The 13,800-nt window shown below is 46.8% G+C and overlaps 1 long non-coding RNA gene across 1 annotated transcript in view; it reads left to right on the plus strand.

Moving 5' to 3' along the window:
- The window catches only part of LOC129545357 (uncharacterized), a 33,895-nt gene extending 20,099 nt beyond the window's left edge, over positions 1-13,796 (plus strand). Inside the window, exon 4 of the long non-coding RNA XR_008683693.2 lies at positions 12,101-13,796. This is a non-coding gene — a long non-coding RNA (uncharacterized LOC129545357). The remainder of the gene's footprint in view (positions 1-12,100) is intronic.
- The last annotated feature ends 4 nt before the right edge of the window (positions 13,797-13,800 follow it).

Consider the following 13,800-nt stretch of genomic DNA (forward strand, 5'->3'; position numbering starts at 1 on the left):
AGCTCTTTTGAGCTTATTTTTAAAAATATTTTTAAATATTTATTTTAATTAATTAATTTGGCTCGGCCAGGTCTTATTTGTGGCAAATGGGATCTTGTTCCCCAACCAGGGGTTAAACCCAGGTCCCCTGCGTTGGGAGCTTGGAGTCTTAGCCACTGGACCACCAGGAAAGTCCGAGATTAGACTCCTTTGAGTTAGGTTTTTGAAACTTGAAGCTGAATAAGGATAAACAGCATGAGATTTATTGAGCGCTTACCCTTTGGCCAGACACAGTGCTAAGAATTTGATGAATATTATCTGATTCATTTCTGGTGAGTCACTTCGTCTCTTGGAGACCTCATTTGCTAGTATGTAAAGTAGATGTGTTCTGACTTGACAGCTCAGATAGTAAAGAATCTACCTGCAATGCAGGCGACCCAGGTTTGATCTTTGGGTTAGGATGGTCCCCTGGAGAAGGGAATGGCTACCCACTCCAGTATTCTTGCCTGGAGAATTCCGTGGATAGAGGAGCCTGGCGAGCTACAGTCCATGGGTCACAAAGAGTCGGACACAACTGAGTGACTAACACTTTCACTTTCAAAGTAGGTGTCATGTTGTAAGAATAAGATTGTTGGGAGACTTAAGTAAGTAAAGCATGCAGATCACCTGGCATATTGTAGTAGTGTTACAGAGAACACAGATCCATGTTGGATCTGTCTCTTTTACTTTAACCTTTGCTTCTGTCCACTAAAAGTATACTGTCCATACATAACAGCCTGGCTCAGGGAAGCCTGCCCCTCTGCCTGAAGGTTAAATCAAAATGCCTTTGTCTGGGACCCTGTCTACCTGTGGATGGCTATAGGAAGGAAGAAATCAACACATTCCCTCCCTGAGACTGGCCATCCTAGGAGACATTTGCAAGATTAATGGCATCCAGACCCCCTAAGATGGTTATTTTGAGATATTAGTCTTCCATCTTCTCGGTGAGCAGGCTTTCTGAATAAAGTCATTTTCCTTGCCTCCTCTCCTGGTTAATTGGGCTGTCATGTGGCAAGCAGAGTGAGCCTGGACTCTGTAACAGCAGGTCCTCATGAAACATCAGATACTTTTCTCAGACTGGGGAACTCTGTGATGAGCATCTTTGAATGTACCTTTTGGAGCAATTGCTCCTCTATTTCTCAAAGTGGAATTTCAGGATCAAGAGTATGCCCTTGTTAAGGTCCTCAACATGCAGCCCCTGACTGCGCTTCAGAAACCTGCCAGTTGTATTAGTTATCTGTTGCCATGTAACAAATCACCACCAATTTAGTGGCTTAAAAGAGCACACCTCTATTATCTCACCATTTCTGTGGATCAGGAGCCCAGGCAGAGTTAGGTTAGGGCCTCTGCTTTAGTCTTTTTTTTTTTTTTTTTAAATATCTTTTTATTTATTTCAGTTGTTCTAGGTCTTTGTTGCTGTAGTTGGGCTTTCTCTAGTTGCAGTGAGTGAGGGCTACTCTCTAGTTACAGGGCGTAGGCTTCTTATTGCAATGGCTCCTCTTGTTTCAGGGCACGGGCTCTAGGGCACATGGGCTCTAGAGCTCGGGCTCAGTAAATGTCACGCATGGATTTAGTTGCCCTGCGGCATGTGGCATCTTCCCAGGCCAGGGGTCAAACCCATGTCCCCTGCATTGACAGGCAGATTCTCAACCACTGGGCCACCAGGGACGTCCTGCTTCAGTCTTTCGTAAGCCTACAATCAAGCTGTTGGCTGGGGCTGGGGTCTCATTTGAAAGCTCGACTGAGATAGGGTCTGATTCCAAGCTCACTCGGGTTGTTGGCAGGACTAAATTCCTCCAGAGGTGTTTGCTAAGGGTCTCATTTCCTCACTAGTGTCAGCTTGAGGGCCATGGATAGCTGCTGGCCATGCGGGCCTTTGCAACATGAAGGGTGCAGGCTGAGAAGGCAAACGGAGAAAGAATGCCAGCAAGATCATCCCAATCTTATAAAGATAACCACAGAAGTGACATCCTGCCACCTTTGCTGCATTCTGCTGGTTAGACACGAGTCCCACGTCTCACCCACAGTCACAAAGAGGGGGATTACATGAAGGTGGGCTCACTGGGGACCACCACTTCTTTCTTTTGTGAATTGTGTTCTTTGTGTTTGCCTAGGAAATCTTGCTGACCTCAAGGCCACAAGGATTTCCTCCTATGTCCTCCTCTAGGTTTTTTTTTTAATATTTATTTATTTTTGGCTGTGTTGGGGCTCAGTTGCAGTACTCAAGACCCTCGTTGCAGGGTTTAGTAGTTGCCCTGTGGCCTGTGAGATCTTAGTTCCCCAACCAGGGGTCAAATCCACATCCCCCGCATTGGAATGTGGATTCTCAACCATTGGACCACCAGGGAAGTCCCTATGTAGTTTTATAGCTTTGGTTTTTGCACTTAGGCCTATGAGCCCTTTGGAATTAATTTTTCTATCTAGTGCAAGGTGCAGATTGAGGTTTATATTTTTGCAAATGATGTCCAACTGAATGATGTAATGACAGTTGAAGAGAAAACTCTGCATGTAGCATGATTAAAATTCTAATAATTAGGTCTTACATATCATGAGTGCTTACTATGGGTAAGGCTCCAGCTAAATGTTTTTACCTGTGTTATTTCAGGAAGAACTAGTTAAATATCTTCTCAGAGCTATGCATGTGATAAGTCAGAACCCACCCTCAACTGACGTATGACTTGTGAGATAACTGGTTAAATGACTGCCAGTTTGTGCAAAATGAAATGGCGTGCAGAGACACACACATGTAAACATGTGTCCAAAACCATATTTGCTTGCACAGTACATCTCTGGGAACATACAAAGAAATTGCTAAGTGTGGTTCCCTCCGGGGAAGGGAACCTGGTGATTGGAATGAGGAGAGGGAAGGAGATTTTTCGGATATGGCATTCTATAACATTTGAATTAAAAGCTGCCCCAGGTCTTACTGTGGCCCTCGAATCGTTGATCTTCGTTGCAGCATGTGGGATCTTTAGTTGCAGCATGCAAACTCTCAGGTGAGGCTTATGGGCGCTAGGGGAAGCCCAGGTGGCTCGGTGGTAAAGAATCTGCCTGCCAGCACAGGGTTTGATCCCTGGGTGGGGAAGATCCTCTGGTGAAGGAAATGGCAACCCACTTCAGTGTCCTTGCCTGGAAAATCCCACGGACAGGGGAGCCTCGCAGGCTACAGTCGATAGGGTTGCAAACAGTCTGACACAATTTAGGGACTGACCATGCATGCATGTGGGATCTAGTTCTCTGACCAGGGATCGAACCCAAGCCCCCGGCATTGTGAGTGTGGAGTCTTAGCCACTGGATTGCCAGGGAAGTCCCTATACCTTTTGCATTTTAAAAACCTGTGTATTTCACAACTTGTGTCAATATTACCTGCACAAAGAATACAAAAAGTTAGGAAAAAAGAAAAGAACTCCTGGTGGTCTGCCCTCAAAGCTCATGCTTTGTGTCCACCCTCCTGGCTCTGTTTATCATTTTATTGCTTCACCTCTCTTTGTCTGGATTCTCCTGCCTGTTAACTGTGGATGGTACAGCACCTACCTCATAGAACTGCCGTGACAACTGGGGCAAAGTGTGTAGAACTCTTCTAGCAGGGCCCTGCCCCCGGAGAAAGCTTAATCAATGCTATTATCATGATTTTATTCATAGAAAAAAAATTAGAAACGCACATGGCAGGTTCATAGAGGTTTCTCCAGCTCTTGGATAATATCAGTTCAGTTCAGTTCAGTTCAGTCACTCAGTCGTGTCCGACTCTTTGCAACCCCATGAATCACAGCACGCCAGGCCTCCCTGTCCGTCACCAACTCCCAGAGTTGACTCAAACTCATGTCCATCGAGTCGGTGATGCCATCCAGCCATCTCATTCTCGGTCGTCCCCTTCTCCTCCCGCCCCCAATCACTCCCAGCATCAGAATCTTTTCCAGTGAGACAACTCTTCGCATGAGGTGGACAAAGTATTGGAGTTTCAGCATCAGTCCTTCCAATGAACACCCAGGACTGATCTCCCTTAGAATGGACTGGTTGGATCTCCTTGCAGTCCAAGGGACTCTCAAGAGTCTTTTCCAACACCACAGTTCAAAAGCATCAGTTTTTCGGTGATCAGCTTTCTTCACAGTCCAACTATAAAACTTTAATTTTCCCCCTTTTCCCCAAGAAGAAAAAAAATTTACACACAGTTTTTATATTGAACATTTCCACACCTTCTTGGTCCAGCCCATCCCAGGAGTCCCTGTCTACACATTCTCTGGGGGATTCTATTCAGACTTTAAGTCGTGGCCGAGCTTGGGTAAGGCCAGGCTTGTCTGGTCTGTCTAGACACCTCATTTCCCCTGGTTGTTGTAGAAAAGAGAGATTTCTGAACATTGGAAAGGTGTTTCTGAACAAAACCCCCGGGCCAGGGTGAAGAATGGAAGGAGGGAGGGAGAAAAGAGAATTGTGCTTACCTAAAAAAACCAATTAATTAATTTTGTTTGCGCCAGGTCTGCGTTCCTGTGCGTGGACTCGCTTCAGCTGCGGTGAGCAAGGGGGCCACTCTTCCTTGTGCACGGGCTTCTCATTGCAGCAGCTCTGCCTGTTGCAGGCCACAGTCTCTCGGCCCGTGGGCTTCAGCAGTTGGCAGCACGTGTTCCCTGTAGTTGTGGCTGGTGGGCTGGCTACAGCGCAGGCTCAGTAGTTGTGGCCCATGGACTTTGTTGCTCGGTGGCATGTGAGATCTTCCCGAACGAGGGCTCGGACCCGTGTCCACAGCATTGCAAGGCGGATTCTTATCCACTCTACCACCCGGGAAAGTGAAAGTTGCTCAGTATACAGTCCATGGAATTCTCCAGGCTAGAACACTGGAGTGGGTAGCCTTTCCCTTCTCCAGGGGATCTTCCCAACCCAGGGATTGAACCCAGATCTCCTGCATTGCAGGTGGATTCTTTACCAGCTGAGCCACAAGGAAAGCCCAAGAATACTAGAGTGGGTAGCCTATCCTTTCTTCAGCGGATCTTCCTGGCCCAGGAATCAAACTGGGGTCTCCTGCATTGCAAGTGGATTCTTTACCAGCTGAACTACCACCAGGGAAGTCTCCTGCTTGCTTTTTTTTTTTTTTTTTGACATATTTATTTATTAGGTTGCACTGGTCTTAGTTGAGTCACATGGGATCTTTGGTCTTCGTCGCAGCATGTAAGGTCTAGTCACCTGAACAGGGATGTAACCCTGTATGTAACCCTTAGCTGATGGACCACCAGGGAAGTCCCTGAATGTGCTCACTTTATTTTTTTTAAGATTTTTTTTTGTGTGTGTGGATCATTGTCTTTATTGAATAGGTGGATTCTTTACCAGATGAGTTACCACCAGGGAAGTCCTCTGCTTACTTTCTTTTTGGAAATATTTATTTATTAGGTTGCACTAGGTCTCAGTTGAGCCACACAGTATCTTCAGTTAAGTCTTTATTGAATTTGTTACAATATTGCTTCTGTTTTATGGTTTGGGTTTTTTTGGCCACAAGGCTTATGGGAATCTTAGCTTCTGGACCAGGGAATCGGACCTGCACCCCCTGCGTTGGAAGCCGAAGTCTTGGACTGCCAGGGAAGGCCCGTCAGCTGAACTGTTGAAGCTTCTCGCTAACCTACTCTTTCTGTCTCAATGATGAGGAACTGCAGGGGCGCGTGGCCCGGCGTGCCTGTGGACATCAGGAACCCAGTTTCTTCCCCCCACGTTTCATGTGTAGGTGTTGGTCTGGGGAACAGGGTAGAAAGCATAGACAGGTATCCTGCAGTTCAGCCTTAGAATGCCTAAAATGTATTATTTCTTGGAAAATTCCTTTTGTTCAAGCCTGGGCAAGTCTGGCCTAGGCTTTTATAAATTTGTATATCTACTTGTGGTTTAGTGGCTAAGTCATGCCCAACTCTTTGCAACCCCATGGATTAAAACCTGCCAGGCTCCTCTGTCCACGGGATTTCCCAGCAAGAATACTGGAGAAGGTTGCTTATATACATGGGCTTCCCAGGTAGCACAGTGGTAAATAATCCACCTGTCAATGCAGAAGATGCAAGGGACTTGGGTTCGATCCCCAGGTCAGGAAGATCCCCTGGAGAAGGAAATGTTAACCCACTCAAGTATTCTTGCCTGGGAAATCCCATGGACAGAGGAGCCTGATGGGCTACAGTCCATGGGGTTGCAGAGTCAGACACGACTGAACGAGCACGCAAGCACGCATGCATGCATGGTGATGCCTTCCACATTGTAGTGATGCAGCATGTAAGCTGTTGCAGGGATAGACTCCCAGAAGAGCACGTGTGCTAGCCCCTTTTACAGATGAGGAAACTGAGGCTCAGAGAGGGGAAGCAGCCAGTCCAGATCTCTCAGCAGCCTCGTTTTGGTGCTGGAATCCAGGTGCACTGGCTCATGGTTCTAGCTCTTTCCCTACCACGTTGCTCCCAGAAGCGGTTTCTCTATGGCTGAGAGATTTTTATTCCCATTTGGGAAGAGATTCCCTGAAACGGAAAAAGGGCTGCTTAGCCTTCACCTCTGGAGAAGGCAATGGCAAGCCACTCCAGTACTCTTGCCTAGAAAATCCCATGGGCGGAGGAGCCTGGTAGGCTGCAGTCCATGGGGTCGCTACGAGTCAGACATAACTGAGCGACTTCACTTTCCCTTTTCACTTTCACACATTGGAGAAGGAAATGGCAACCCACTCCAGTGTTCTTGCCTGGAGAATCCCAGGGACGGGGGAGCCTGATGGGCTGCCGTCCATGGGGTCACACAGAGTTGGACACGACTGAAGTGACTTAGCAGCAGTAGCAGCAGCAGCAGCCTTCACCTCTTGGTATCATGCCAGACATGTGATGGGAAAATCAAACCAGTGCATTACTGATCCCTTTTCATTTAAAGTTAATTACATCATATAGGATTTGAAGAGTGGCGGCCAGCCCTTCTAGAAGTTTCTAGTGGACAGATGGAGGCTTTACACTTAAACGGTTATGCACAGGTCAGGTCCATGGCATCAAATGACTCCTAACAACATCATGACCCCATGAGACTTAATAGACAGAGGCCATTTCCTTCTAGTGTGGTGATCTTAATAACTGTACCAATATCTTGGCTATATGTCTATAACTCCGAGTTGGTTCCTTATGAGTTTGCCACACAAAATAAGCTCTGTGCTTGCAAGAAGAGACTTTTGGGAAGACTTTTCATTTATTGAATCAACAAATCTTTATTACACATGTACTGTGTATCATGCACTAACCTTAAAGCCAGTGATGTACTTGGGATAGGACCAACATAATCTGTGTCTGCAGAGATTCACAAGGAATTCATCTGCAAACACAGACAATCCTGAGAGGGTGGCTTAAACAAATGGGGGCTTAGTTTTACCTTCTAATAAGAATTCCTGAGGTAGGCAATTCAAGGATAGGGCAGCTGTTCAGTGATGCTATTAGAGCCTCAGACTCTGTATCTTTTGTTTTCACCACTCACTAGGCGGTTTAGCCTCATGGTTGCAAGATGGCTGTTGTGCTTCCAGACATTACATCTTTATCCCAAGTGGATCAAAAGCCTTCTCCTCCCAGGGCCTGGTCTTTTTTTGTTTCCAAACAGACTCTGCTTCTAAGTCAATGGTTAGGATTATGTCTGTCACGTGGCCATCACTGGCTACAAGGTACCTACAAAAGTGAAGGGGGAGATGGGTCAGATTGGTGTTGGATGAGCCGTCCTATAGTATCTGCCATCCTGCCTGAATCTCCAAAGGAGCAGACGGTAGAAAACAGCTTCATTGCTCAAAACCCATTAATTACTATGGGGACAGTGTTGTTGCCAAGATATCATGTGTTTTAGTGTGGGTTTCTTTTGAAGTAGACTCTGAGATAAGGATTTAAGACTAGCGATTTTATTGGGGCGGGTGATCCTAGGACACACTGGTACAAGAGTAGGGAATTAAGATGAAGAAGGAAGGCTATCAATTGAAGAGTTCGCTGCCGTGGGTGGCTGGGGTTCACTCCCACTGGGAAACTCTGGGAGATGGAGTAGAACAGGCCTCAGAGCTTTTCCCTCCCTGAAGGCGGGAGACAGCTGAGGCTGTTCATCCTCCAACTTCTTTCATGCTTGGTGTTCTGGGGGGTCTTCGCCCTCCATCAATTCCAGCCTTCTCACCTGGGGAGAGAAGTCCATATGTGGAAAGACACAGGTGTGTGTAGTGGATGCTGTGGAAATGCACTAAGTGGTTGAGAGCCTAAAGAGCTATGATGGGCATTAACGCTGCCTGAGTCATCATAAGTCATCATATCCGGAGAGCTTTTAACCTAAGTTGCGGGTTAGGTAAGCCCTTTCCAAAGAGGAGTTCTCCCCGGTGGCTCAGACAGTAAAGAATCTGCCTGCAATGCAGGAGACTTGGGTTCAGTCCCTGGGTCGGGAAGATCCCCTGGAGAAGGGAACGGCAGCCCTCTCCAGTATTTTTGCCTGGAGATTTCCATGGAGAGAGAAGCCTGGCGAGCTACAATCCATGGGGTGGCAAAGAGTTGGACACAGCTGAGCGACTAACACTTTCACTTCCAAAGAGGTAATTTTTAAGTTGAGATATTTTTTAAAAAGTGGGGATAAGAGTATATCAGTTAAAGGGAACAGCATGTGCGAAGTCTCAGAGGCAGCAACGAACTTCATGTGTTCAAGGTCCAGGTGTGTGAGGCTGGCGAGGCTGGCAGGGCCTCAGGGCTACACACTTGCACAAATCCAGAGCTCACTGATTAAAAAAAATATCGGCTTTCCCATGACACTCAACGCTTCATAATGAAAGGAAACCCTTCTTTCCAGCATTCTGACTTCCTCCCTCCTTCCCTTCTGCCCTTCTCTTTCTTTTAAATATTTGTTCTTTGCATGTCTGAAATGCACTCCTCCCCGCTTCTCAAAGTGTCTCTCATATCTTCTAATAATAATATTGGTATGACTCTGCCTAAGTCACAAAGTACTTTAAAAAAAAAAAAACAGATGTTCTTTCTCTCGTTATTCATTTTTGGCTACACGGGGTTTTTGTTGCTTCGTGGGCTTTCTCTAGTTGTGGTGACAGGGGCTACCCTCTGGCTGCGGTGCGCACGTTTTTGCTTGCAGTGGCTTCTCTCATTGTGGAGCATGGGCTCCAGGGTGCACGGGCTTTAGTAGTTGTGTTAGTTGCCCCGAGGCAGGTGAGATCTTCCCAGACCAGGGATTGAACCTGTGTCCCCTGAGTTGGCAGGCGGATTCTTAACTGGAAACCTGGTCACAAAGTACTTGTACACCCACCATCCTGACACCCTTGTAGTGCCCTCCTGGGACTGGTGTGTACGATTACCCGCTTTTCACAGCTGGGGGGAAAAAAACCAAACTGAAGCTCAGAGAGGCAACATCTCGGGGCTCACACAGATGCTGATTTAAGACTCAAGACCAGCCTCCTGAACCCCTGTGCAAAGCCATTCTCTGCCAGCTCGGGGTTCAGTGTGTGGCTTTTATCTTAACGGTGGTGCTTTGTTTGGTTTCTGCCTCGGAAGCCTTCCGGTTTTATCCTGCCTCTTCAGTTGACTGGCTGAGTAGTCATAGAATCCGTTGTTTGATGTGCCCCCCCAACCCTGCCCCAGATTCATTGAAAAACATTACTTTCTGATCATTTTACAGTGACTGAGCATGATTCAGGTAGATTCTATCAAAATCCTCAGGAAAAAAGAGAATGATCAAAGCCTACAAGGTTGTCTTTGCAATGGGGCATTGAAGGTCTCCTTATGGAGATGAGGGATGTGGGACCCAGTGAAGGAAAGTGCCCGTACTGGGTAGAGGGGGTATCATCCACCCTGCCACCGCCCCTTCTCCTGGCTGTGGTCATAGCGCCTTGGTTGTCCTTTGCGGACACTCCAGTATTCTGGCTTGGAGAATTCCATGGACTGTGTAGTCCATGGGGTCGCAAAGAGTTGGACACAACTGAGTGACTTTCACTGTCCTTTGAGGAGCCAGCTACGTTTGCCAGAGAAAAGACAGGATGCTCAGTTAAGTTTGAACTTCAGATTACACAGCAACAACAGTTTTATTTTCTTTTTAAAATAATTGATTAATGGCTTCGCTGAGTCTTCGCTGCTGCGCACGGACTTTCTCTGATTGTGGTGGATGCGGCTACCCTCCAGTTGCAGGGCATGGGCTTTTCACAGCGGTGCTTTCTCTTGTGAAGCACAGACTCCAGGGCATGCAGGCTTCAGCAGTCGTGGCCCTCAGGCTTAGTTGCCCCATGGCACGTGGGATCTCCCTGGACCAGGGATCGAACCTGTGTCCCCTGCATTGGCAGGTGGATTCTTTACCACTGGACCCCCAGGGAAGTCCAACAACAATTTTAAAATATAAGTGTCTCCCACATACTGCATGGAGCATATTTATACTGAATTTTATTATTCATCTGAAATTCAAATGTAACTCTGTGTGTGTGTGTATGTGCTCAGTCATGTCCGACTCTTTGTGGCCCCATGGACTGCAACCTGCCAGGCTCCTCTGTCTGTGGGATTCTCCAGGCAAGAATACTACAGAGTGGGTTGTCATTTCCTCCTCCAGGGCATCTTCCTGACTCAGGCATCGAACCCGCATCTCTTAAGTCTCCTGCACTGGCAGGTGGATTCTTTACCTCTGGTGCCCCTGGGAAGGCCTCGGATGTAACTAACTGGGCACCTCTGTTTTTATTTGCTACGTCTGGCAGCCAGGACGCCTCTTAACTCAAATGGTGAGGATGGGACCGATTCACCCTCCCTTGGTTTCAGAAGCAGGCGGGTGACTGATCCAGGCTTGGCCAGGCGGTGCCTTCCGCTCCTGTCGTTCCTAGAGATTGGGTCAGAGATGGGAATCCTGGAAATCTGACTTGCACCACTGAGAAAGACATTTGTTCTTTTTGTTGGGATTGCTAAGTGATGGAAAAAGTAACTCCTGGGGTTCCAACCAATGAGAATCTGAATAAGAACGAAGCCAGGAGAGGACAGACAGCTGAGAGACGTAGAGGAATGGAGAGAGAAGAGATTAAACCGTAAAGACGGACTATTAGGGGGTCCTGGGACCCACCTCATTGAACTGTGCCTCCAGTTAGGCTCCCAAATGTTGGTGGAACAGTCGAGCACTGTTTGGATGATGGTGCAATTGAAGATAGCGACAGTAGCATGATAGGGTGGAGGGCGAAATCTTCAGTGCGGATGGTTGACTGCGCGCATTCGTGCTCAGTCATGTCCGACTCCGCGACCCCATGGACTGTAGCCCACTGGGCTCCTCTGTCCATGGAATTCTCCAAGCAAGAATACTGGAGCGGATTGCCACTTCCTTCTCCAGGGATGCTCCCGACCCAGGGATCGAACCCGCATCTCATGCCTCTCCTTCATGGGCAGGGGGAGTCCTTGCCACTGTGCCACCTGGGATAACTAAGGGGATGGTTACGGGAGGTATCAGTCTTACTCAGATGGTGGTTGAAGGGGTCCTGGAGCAGCATGGTGTGGTGCAATCAAGGGGAGCCTGTGTTCTTGCTGGTGATGGCTCTGTTCAGGGTGCTGCTGCTGCTCATGGAGATGAGGACGCTAGTGATGAAGAGGAGGATGGGGTTGGTTAGAGAGGATTAAACAAGGAAAAGAGTTGTTGTCAGCCTTAGTCTATCACTACATCCTATCAAGCCAACCCCTCTCAATTAAAAAGATAATCTGTTCACTTCTCCACCTACTCCCGGCTGCCACAACCATGGCCTGAACATCTCTTGTGCTTCTACTGTTAAGTTGCTCCTAACTGGCTTCCTTGGTTCCTGTGCTGTCTCCCTACAGTCTCTGCTCCACAATAAAATCGGTAGGGAGATTGAGATTTTAAAAAATGTAAATTACAACATTTCACTTACTCTTTTCAAAACTGACCAGGAGCCTAGACTAGAAACCAGACTCTCTTTTATTGACGGATAGTTGATTTACAATGTGGTCTTTTAAAATCTTTGTTTATTTTTGATCGGATCCTAGTCACTTTACAATATTGCATTGGTTTCTACCATACATCAACATGAATGAACCACAGGGATACATATGTGCCCTCCCTCATGAACCTTGCTCCCATCTCCCACCCCATCCCACCCCTCTAGGTTGTCACAGAGCACAGGATTTGAGCACCCTGCATCACAAAGCAAATTTCCACTGGCTTTCTCATTTTGCACTTGGACTATGCCAAAGCCTTTGACTGTGTGGATCACAATAAGCTGTGGAAAATTCTGAAAGAGATGGGAATACCAGACCACCTGACCTGCCTTTTGAGAAACCTGTAAGCAGGTCAGGAAGCAACAGTTAGAACTGCACATGGAACAACAGACTGGTTCCAAATAGGAAAAGGAGTACGTCAAGGTTGTATATTGTCTCCCTGCTTATTTAAATTATATGCAGAGTACATCATGAGGAATGCTGGGCTGGAAGAAGCACAGGCTGGAATCAAGATTGCCAGGAGAAGTATCAATAACCTCAGATATGCAGATGACACCACTCTTATGGCAGAAAGTGAAGAGGAACTCAAAAGCCTCTTGATGAAAGTGAAAGAGGAGAGTGAAAAAGTTGGCTTGAAGTTCAACATTCAGAAAACTACGATCATGGCATCTGGTCCCATCACTTCATGGGAAATGATGGGGAAACAGTGGAAACAGTCTCAGACTTTATTTTTTTGGGCTCCAAAATCACTGCTGATTGCAGCCATGAAATTAAAAGACGCTTACTCCTTGGAAGGAAAGTTATGACCCACCTAGACAGCATATTAAAAAACAGAGACATTACTTTGCCAACAAAGGTCCATCTAGTCAAGGCTATGGTTTTTCCCGTGGTCATGTATGGATGTGAGAGTTGGACTGTGAAGAAAGCTGATCGCCGAAGAATTGATGCTTTTGAACTGTGGTGCTGGAGAAGACTCTTGCGAGTCCCTTGGACTGCAAGGAGATCCAACCAGTCCATTCTGAAGGAGATCAGTCCTGGGTGTTCATTGGAAGGACTGATGCTAAAGCTGAAACTCCAATACTCTGGCCACCTCATGCGACAAGTTGACTCACTGGAAAAGACTCTGATGCTGGGAGGGATTGGGGGCGGGAGGAGACGGGGACGACGGAGAATGAGATAGCTGGATGGCATCACCGACTCGATGGACATGAGTTTGAGTGAACTCTGGGAGTTGGTGATGGACAGGGAGGCCTGGCGTGCTGTGATTCATGGGGTCGCAAAGAGTCGGACACGACTGAGCGACTGAACTGACTGAACTGAATGTATTAACATGTGTCTCCACGCTGCTCTCTCAATTCGTCCCACCCTCTCCGTCCCCCATTGTGTCCAAGTCTGGTCTCTGTGTCTGTGTCTCCACTAAGTGTTAGTCACTCTGTTGTGTCCAGCTCTCTGCCACCCCCATGGACATTGCTGCTTTGCAAATAGGTTCATCAGTACCATCTTTCTAGATTCCATATATATGCATTAATATATGATATTTGTTTTTCTCCCTGACTTACTTCACTCTGTATAATAGGCTCTAGGTTCATCCACCTCATCAGAACTGACTCAAATGCATTCCTTTTCATGACCGAGTAATATTCCATTATATATATATATATATATATATATATATATATATATATATACAGCCCGAACTTCTTTATTCATTCATCTGTTGCTTCCAAGTACAATGTTAATTTCTGCTCTTCAGCAAAATGATTCAGTTACACACACACATACACACACATTCTTCTTTAAATGTTCTTTTTCATTATGGTTTATCATAGGATACTGAATATAGTTCCCTATGTACTATGCTGTTGGA

This window comes from Moschus berezovskii, chromosome 27, assembly GCF_049115385.1.
Source record: "Moschus berezovskii isolate FMDL1 chromosome 27, NW_MosBer_1.0, whole genome shotgun sequence".
NCBI classification, from domain to species: Eukaryota; Metazoa; Chordata; class Mammalia; order Artiodactyla; family Moschidae; genus Moschus; species Moschus berezovskii.